This window comes from Microtus ochrogaster, chromosome 10, assembly GCF_000317375.1.
Source record: "Microtus ochrogaster isolate Prairie Vole_2 chromosome 10, MicOch1.0, whole genome shotgun sequence".
Lineage (NCBI taxonomy): Eukaryota > Metazoa > Chordata > Mammalia > Rodentia > Cricetidae > Microtus > Microtus ochrogaster.
The window spans coordinates 15,502,700-15,510,456 of record NC_022016.1 but is presented as its reverse complement, the minus strand read 5'-3'; the positions used below and the strand labels follow the sequence as shown (position 1 = coordinate 15,510,456).

At 36.3% G+C, this 7,757-nt stretch overlaps 1 long non-coding RNA gene across 1 annotated transcript in view; it reads left to right on the top strand.

Moving 5' to 3' along the window:
• Positions 1–1,177: 1,177 nt before the first annotated feature.
• The window catches only part of LOC113456633, a 999,422-nt gene continuing 992,842 nt past the window's right edge, over positions 1,178–7,757 (top strand). Inside the window, exon 1 of the long non-coding RNA XR_003377390.1 lies at positions 1,178–1,218. This is a non-coding gene — a long non-coding RNA (uncharacterized LOC113456633). The remainder of the gene's footprint in view (positions 1,219–7,757) is intronic.

The following is a 7,757-nucleotide window of genomic DNA, read 5'->3' as shown; positions in this document are numbered from 1 at the left end:
AAAAAAACTGATAGCCTGCATGCTTTTTGTATGACATAGCCTGTCTATTTTACACAATAAAGCCAAACTTGAACCTTCAGTGAGCCCAGGTATAATCCAGGAGCCTGTATATGAATATAATAGTGAGTTTGAAGAAAGTCTTGAAAGCTTCACTTTGCCACCTTTTAGCTAACTAGCATTATGATAGTTATCCTGACAAACTAGAAATAGTCTTAGTTTACCTTTCTGATGATAAGCTATAGACATATGTTCATTTATACATATACAACCAGGCAAAACGGTGTTAACATCCTGTCTCATACATTGTATCCTCCATTCTCTTTCACAGTAATGTTTTCTTAATATTCAATATCTAAGCCTAAACTGATTTCCAAGGCAAAATGAAAAGGCTCCCATCAAATGTTTTAAAAATGAGCTCCTGTGTTTTGTAATAATAATGGCTGAAAGTTCAATATTTCTTCTCAAACACCAAGGCAGGGAGCCATATTTACAAAAGGCCTCTCTGTTTGCCGTTTCCTTCACACAAGACAACATTGATAAAACCTTTGCACCCACACCAGGTGCCAGGCCTTCTCCGGGGAATTTCTGCTGCCTTGATACTGCCTTTTATTTGTACTTCAAACACCTTTGAAAAATAAAGGCCGATTTAAATACCATTTGAAAATTTAAAGCCTTTTCTTTTATTTTGTTAAAATGCCTTCCTTGGATTTGCTTTGCCCAAATGAATCGGTTCTATAACTAATTACTGTCCTATAGTCAGCAAAGACCTGGAAATGCTAGAGACTAGAAAGTGAAGTCTTGGTGTGCTTCACACTCGAGAAATTAAATGTGTATGTTAAATATTGACAAACATAAAATGAATTTAATAACAATCTTGCTACTTTTGAGAATAAGATCATTTGCCAGATGGTTTTGTGGTCATTTGAATAATTGGAAAATGTTTTCCTTAGCTAGACTATGTTCTTACACTGCTGACTAGAATTGGACAAGAGGAGGTTAATTAAGTATGTTTAAGTAAAAACGTATTTTTATCTAGCAAATGATTAACCAAATAACCAAAGTTACTCCTTTAGTTTGCAGTATTTGTGAAGCTGATGTGGAATTATAACATTGGATTTCCTTTAAAAGCAGACGATTAAAATCCTTTGTTTTCCTTTCTCTTTGTTTTCCTTACACCAGGCTTGGACTTCTGGACTGTCTGCTGACTTCAACTGTCTGGTGAGTTTTGTTCTGTTCTGCTCTGTTTCGCTGGTCCTTCCGGAAACCTTCTCATATTTTAATTACTTTCTAATCATCTTTATAAGATGTTTTTCTTCTCACTTAAGCCTCAATCACGTAAAAAAAGTTTTTCTGATTTTTATTTACTGAGGTCTAATCTTAGAAGGTCAAAGTCAATTGCGTATTAAAGGTCCTGTGATGTGCTTAATATTGGTGCTTGGCAGTTAACCTCATGGGTCAGGAGAGCATCCCAATCAAGAGCAGCAATGGAACACACAATTGAGAGACTTTGATTGGAGAGGGCTCAACTAGGGATTACCATTATACATGATATGCCTGAAATTTTAAGTAAGCTCAAATTAATTTAAAAAGATACAGCCACAGAAAAGGTGATACAATAACCAAACTCAAAAAATGTTTTCCATATTAGAGTTGTAAAATACTGAATGCACAATGTTTTTTGCACTGAAACTCTTGAAATTCTTATAACATTTACCTACCAAATCAATTAAAGACAAGTAAAGTGTTCTGTTTCATCAAAAATGGAATTACTGCAAAAGATTTTTTATTTAGTTAGAATTTATCTGTATATCTGTAAACTACTTGATATTTGTATTGACCCCAGTCAGACTTTTCAAATAATATTCTCATTCAAATATATATTCAGACCTTGCCACACTTTAAACTTGTTTAATATTATTGTATTATAAAATATAGTATTGTATCTTATTAATATTCTTAAATCTTTATGGTTCAGAGTCTTGTGTGCTCTAGAGTTCCTCTTTCTCCTCACTTTGTAGGGACACTTCGTGAAATATCAGGGGCATTTCCAATTGGGTTGCAGAGACAAGCTCTGTCCCTCTATGAACTGAGTTCCAGCGAGAAGTCTGGGAGGCCAGTCTCTTTGTGGTGGTCCTTTATTTTTTATTCAGAATTGGTTTAGGCTTTCTAGATGAACACCTATCATGTGTTCATCTAAATAGTCACCTAGCCATTTCTTTTTATGGTGTTTCCAGTCTCCACAGTCCACCCAAGCGCTGAGGCAACCTTGTTGAGCACACACTACTTAAGGTAAACCAAAGAGAATTACAGTTAACAGAGATATTTCAAGTAATACAGGAGTTCATGTCACTTCTAAGAGCTTTTGGATCATACCTTCCCAAAGGGAACTGTGCTTTCTCACTCTTCTTTTATTGTATTTATTGAGCTATACATTTTTTTCTCAACTCCACTCCCTTCCTCCCCCTTTCCCCTTCTACCCTCTCCTGAGACATCCATGCTCCCAATTTATTCAGGAGATCTTGTTTTTCTTCCTCTTAGGTAGATCCATGTATGTCTCTCTTTGTTGTCTAGGTTCTCTGGGGTTGTGGACTTAGGCTGGGTTTTCTTTATGTCTAAAAGCCACTTATGATTAGGTCACATATTATATTTGTTTTTTTGGGTCTGGGTTACCTCACTCAATATGTTTTTTAGTAGATCCATTCATTTGCCTGAAAATCTCAAGATGCCACATTTTTTTTTTATCCCTTCAGTTAAGGGGCTTCTAGGTTGTTTCCAGGTTTTGGCTATTACAAATCATGCTGCTAGTAAGATCCTCTTTTATACCTGTGTATGAATATACCACTGGGATCAGCAACTTTTCCTAGGAGATCCTGCTTTGAGTTATTTCTGTCCTCTTTGTCTCCTGTCTCTAAACCTCGTGAGATTAATAAACAAATTATCATTAAGAACCTTTCTGCATTTCATTCTGTCCACAGCAAAGATAAGCTGGTCATGGCTACACTTAACAGATTGTCAGTCTGTTAATGTTTACTGGTCATGGGTAGAATCTGAATGCCCTTTGGTTAGGATTATCTGGAAAATTGTTGACAGAAAAATGAATAATGAAAAGTGTGGAGTTACTAAAAACATATATCACAAAGAATAAGTTAGTATAATTTTTATCAAATTTTCAAGGTCTTGGTACCACTCTCTACACAGGACGAGGATAAAGAGTCATATCTTAATTTCCCTACAAATAGAAAGTATATTTCAACTTTTACTGGGAGGCAGCATCTTACAGAGAGCAGAAAGTTTTGTTTTCCTGTTCCCATCATGTCAAGTAAGAGAATACTTGTTTGTTTGTTTTTTTTGTTTTGTTTTGTTTTTCCTAAACCTGTTGTAGGACACAAGAAGTAGAGCTGGGATATATAATGCTTCTTCTTCTGAGTTACACACCTCCATTTAAGTAATGCAGATGTTCTCAAGCTGCTAGGTCAAGATGAGGATTATTCTGGATTTTCTTCTTTTACCTCATTTGTCTTAATTAATCCTCTTTTAATAAAACTGAGAGCCTACACAGCTATATCACATAGTTCCCCATCATGTTTCCCGCAGAATTTCCCTACCAGGGTACTGCTTGATATTCAGTATTATTCTGCTTATTTGGAGGTAATCTTCCCTCAGTACATGACAGGAACTTTGAAAGTTAGTCATATATTGCGTTTCTTCCCTAACTTCAGTAATTTTACTTCTATTTACATTGCTGTCTTCCATGTCTATACCTATAGCCATTCTTATTCATTATGAAGTGCATTATGAAAGGCAAATGGAATTCCCATTTCTCCTGGGTGACTTGATAGTTTTCAATATTGTAGTTTCATTCCTCTTCTGATCATTTTTATTTTCAGGAAAACAATGTTCATCATTTTATCTAAATCAACTACTACTACTGATTCTAGAGTATCGTATGCACAATTCTTTCACAACAAGTTCACAAATTTGATAAGTAACTTATATCACATACTGTCTGCTAACTGCAGTACACTTGAACTCATTGTTCTATGCTTAGTCGCTCTTCAAAAAATTATAAATTGACTATCTTATTTTAAACATCAAGATTAAATTTTCATTTCCATAAACTTTCATTTCCATTAAGTTTGCTTCAGTACAGTTATGACTAGCAAAGCAAGTAGCAGCATGAAGCCAGTGAAGATGGGCAACATTACCTGTAAAGTACAAACCCCAGCAGTTCTGGGATACATCTGAGAATATGGAAAGTAATAATACAAATTAGGTGCATTAGAATAAACTCTGGTCAGGCTGTTTAGTCCTCAAACTAAAGAATAATCGGTACTCTGGGACCAACCATCAGCAAAAATATATTCCTTTCAATATTCATTTATGTAAGGTAAGGTACTTAAAGCTTATGATTCACTGATTTCATGTCTTTGTGTGTGGCTGCAGTCATTTGTTCCAATTCATCAATTTTATTTTCTGCACCTGGAGACTGAACCTTTAAAGAGGTCAAAATAATAACATGCACAGTGGTGGACAGCTGAGTGGATATTTTTAAGACCTCGCTGGGAATCAGGTGTGGTTGGTGCACCTTCTAGTATAATTTTGACAGCAGCATGTTTTGTACTGTCTTAGTGATGGGGAAGAGAAAGCTGGAAAGGATCCATTATCTGTTTCAGTCACAGGGGTGATGGATTAAGATTCAGAGATTCAATCTGAGTCCTGATTCCAAGGACTAAGAAGATGCACCTCTCTCAGAGTCTCAGTAAACCTAATCCTCAGGGTGCCTCAAAAGCAGCCCTGATCTGTTAGCCTTGAGAAAGCTAGAACATGATTGATTAAAAAGAAATTTCACTCTCTGGACTTTCACTGTGCTTACAAATTGGGGCAACTATTTTTAAATCCAGAGAGCGTTGCCACAGTTCTCTCAGGTTTTGAAACATACATCTCTGTGCTCTATATATGTAAAGCCATAGGCCTAATCAACATAATCAGCCAAATTGAACCCATCACAACACAATACTTTCCGAGTCAAATGGTAGGTATTAATAGAAACTTCTTTTTATCATTCAGACTCTCAGATTTATACGTAAACTTTATGTAAGTTTGGCCATCTTGTTGTCATTTCTGTTACAGTACTACTGGCAATTTTCAACCACATTCATATGGTTAGACTTAGACATGAAATTTCCTTCAAATCAAATGAAATATTCAGTTGTAGCATTACATTTTTCAAGAATTGAGTATTGCCTCTCATTTATGAGTTTGAAATAAGATTTCTTTCCTTAGGCCACAGTGTTGATGTTTTAGAGAATTCTTTCTTCAAAAACTTAACTGTCTAGATAGTGTAGCTTTAGCTTCCAGGCACTTCTCTCAATTTGAGTCCTGAGTTCAAATCCCAAGACTGTAGGAATAAGATAAGATAAAAACTTGGTGTTAAGTTCCACTGTCTTTTCAAATGTGTGTGTGTGGGGGGGGTGTACAGATTAAAAGAAATGAACCAATTAGGCCCACTTTACAGTTGTGAGTGGACACAGATGTGGAAATACTTAGGATAATTTAAATTAACACATATTTTTTCATCAGTTAGTATGTGATCTTGATGCAAATATCCATTCTATGAGTATAGACCTTGTACTTAGAACAAAGAGAAGAGACACCTCAGTATGTATGTGCGGATTTTCTCATGTTTTCAAACTATATTTAATGATTATTTGTACAAATATTCTGATAAGGGTTGGGAAATGCTATTTAAAAGGATACTAGAGATGACCCTATCTTTATGGTCCTTTATGTCTTCTGTATAATTATATTATTTTACTTATTTATCAAGATTTTATAATTTAATTTACTTTTTAAATGTCTGGGTATTTTGTCTGCATACATTTCTGCAAAATGTGGGTGCCTGGTGACTGAACAGACTGAAATAGCGAATAGGATCCCCAGAAACTGAAGATACACACCATGAACAGCCAGTAAGTAACTGGACCTTGTTCCTAGGGAAAACACTAAGCCATCACTCTCCCCCTAATTGTTACTCTTTTAATTTCTAGCTAGTAAAATTATGATCACTTTCCATGGACATTTTGTGGAGTCCTTTCCTAAGGTAGCAGGTTACTGCAAATCATAATGTTGTGTGTGATCACACAGGCCTTAGCTCACCTCCTTTCTCTGAGTCTCAGTGGAGACCGAGCCAAGACCTCTCCTTTGGTGAGTGAGAAGGTCTGCATAAGCACTTCTCCTTTATTTTTTGATATTCAAACAATTACATTTGATTTCCACCTTGCAGATAGGTGAGTGATGGGGTAACACATTGCCAAATAAAAGTGGACATGAAGTTCATCTCATCATTTGTGTGCAAACAGGGGAAGCAACAGTGTAGCAGCCTCTGCCATACTGGAGCTTGTAGAAACACATTAGTTTGAGATGCCATAGCTACTGGAAGAGATGGAAGACAGTTGCTATGGAGAGTCCCACTTCCATAGCCAACATTAGGAGCCAGGATGAAGGGAACCGCCTTTGCTTGTTTTGCTTTTGTCAACAGTGTATAGCTTGCTGACACTAATCAAAGAGAATTAGAGCGATGGTCACTACAGCATTGCTGTAACTCTGGGGTAGAGAAAGCTGCTCCCTGAAATACAGTTTTACAATTCTGCTTTTGTGTTAAAACAATTTTTTTATTGATCCTAACCAAAATTTTTGGGGGACTATATGTGTGTGTGTGTGTGTGTGTGTGTGTGTGTGTGTGTGTGTGTATTTGGAGCCATAGCACTCAGTTTAAAACCTTCAACAAAACTGTAGAAAATTCTGCATTAGTCCTCACCAGAGTGAACATGTGAAATAGGTAACGTGGACTCATCTCTAATGAAAAAATGATCTGTTTTCTTATAAAAAACATAAACCTCTTTTGATAATAATACTTTTAGTTCACCTATTTAAATATCACAAAGTAACAAAGCTAAAGGAATCTAGCAGTCATTTCATCAGTTAGAGAGACAACGTTCCTGGATGCATAGTTTCGGTGCCATGCTCAGCTCGCTGTGCTCAACATCTACCTTGCTTGTTCAAATGACCTGCGAAGACACCACCTCATATGTGTTTAGCTCTTTGCTTTTTATAGTGGAAATCTCTCTGTGCTGTTTTTAAGAGCCATCCTAATTTAAATGCCACCAACATGTCCAAAGAGTGTCACTTCTACAACAGATAATTAGTTAAACATAACCTCTTTCCTTCACACATAGTGCTGGAGATCAAAAATAATTGTATACAATTACCTGGAATTGAAAGATTTAAATTTATTGCTAAGGAAGGGGCACAACAAATTATGCCTCATAAAGCATCGTGTCAATCATTAGCATCCGCTGTCGCAGTCAAGGGATGTTAAAAGCTACCTCTCTAGTGCTGATTCCTCTTTTATGAACAGAGCTGCTGCATCAGAGTTTCACTCTGACGGAGATGTTACATCCCCACAAGAAAACCCATCTAGGGAGCATCTGCACTTTTGTTAACCTATTTCACCTTCTGGATGGATACTTAAACTGTTACTCAAGGCAGCACATTCCATTTAGGCAACACAGTAGCCTGTGACTAGACCTCCCTGGTACTGGACAAGCCTTGCTCTGTGCCACTGCTTTGTTTTTGAGGATGGTATAGACACACATGCACACCTACTAAATATCCAAGCTACATTTGAAGCATGCCAATATTTGAGTGAAATCAGAGTGTCCTTTCTTTGTAAAGTGAAATTATCTTTTTAATTTCAC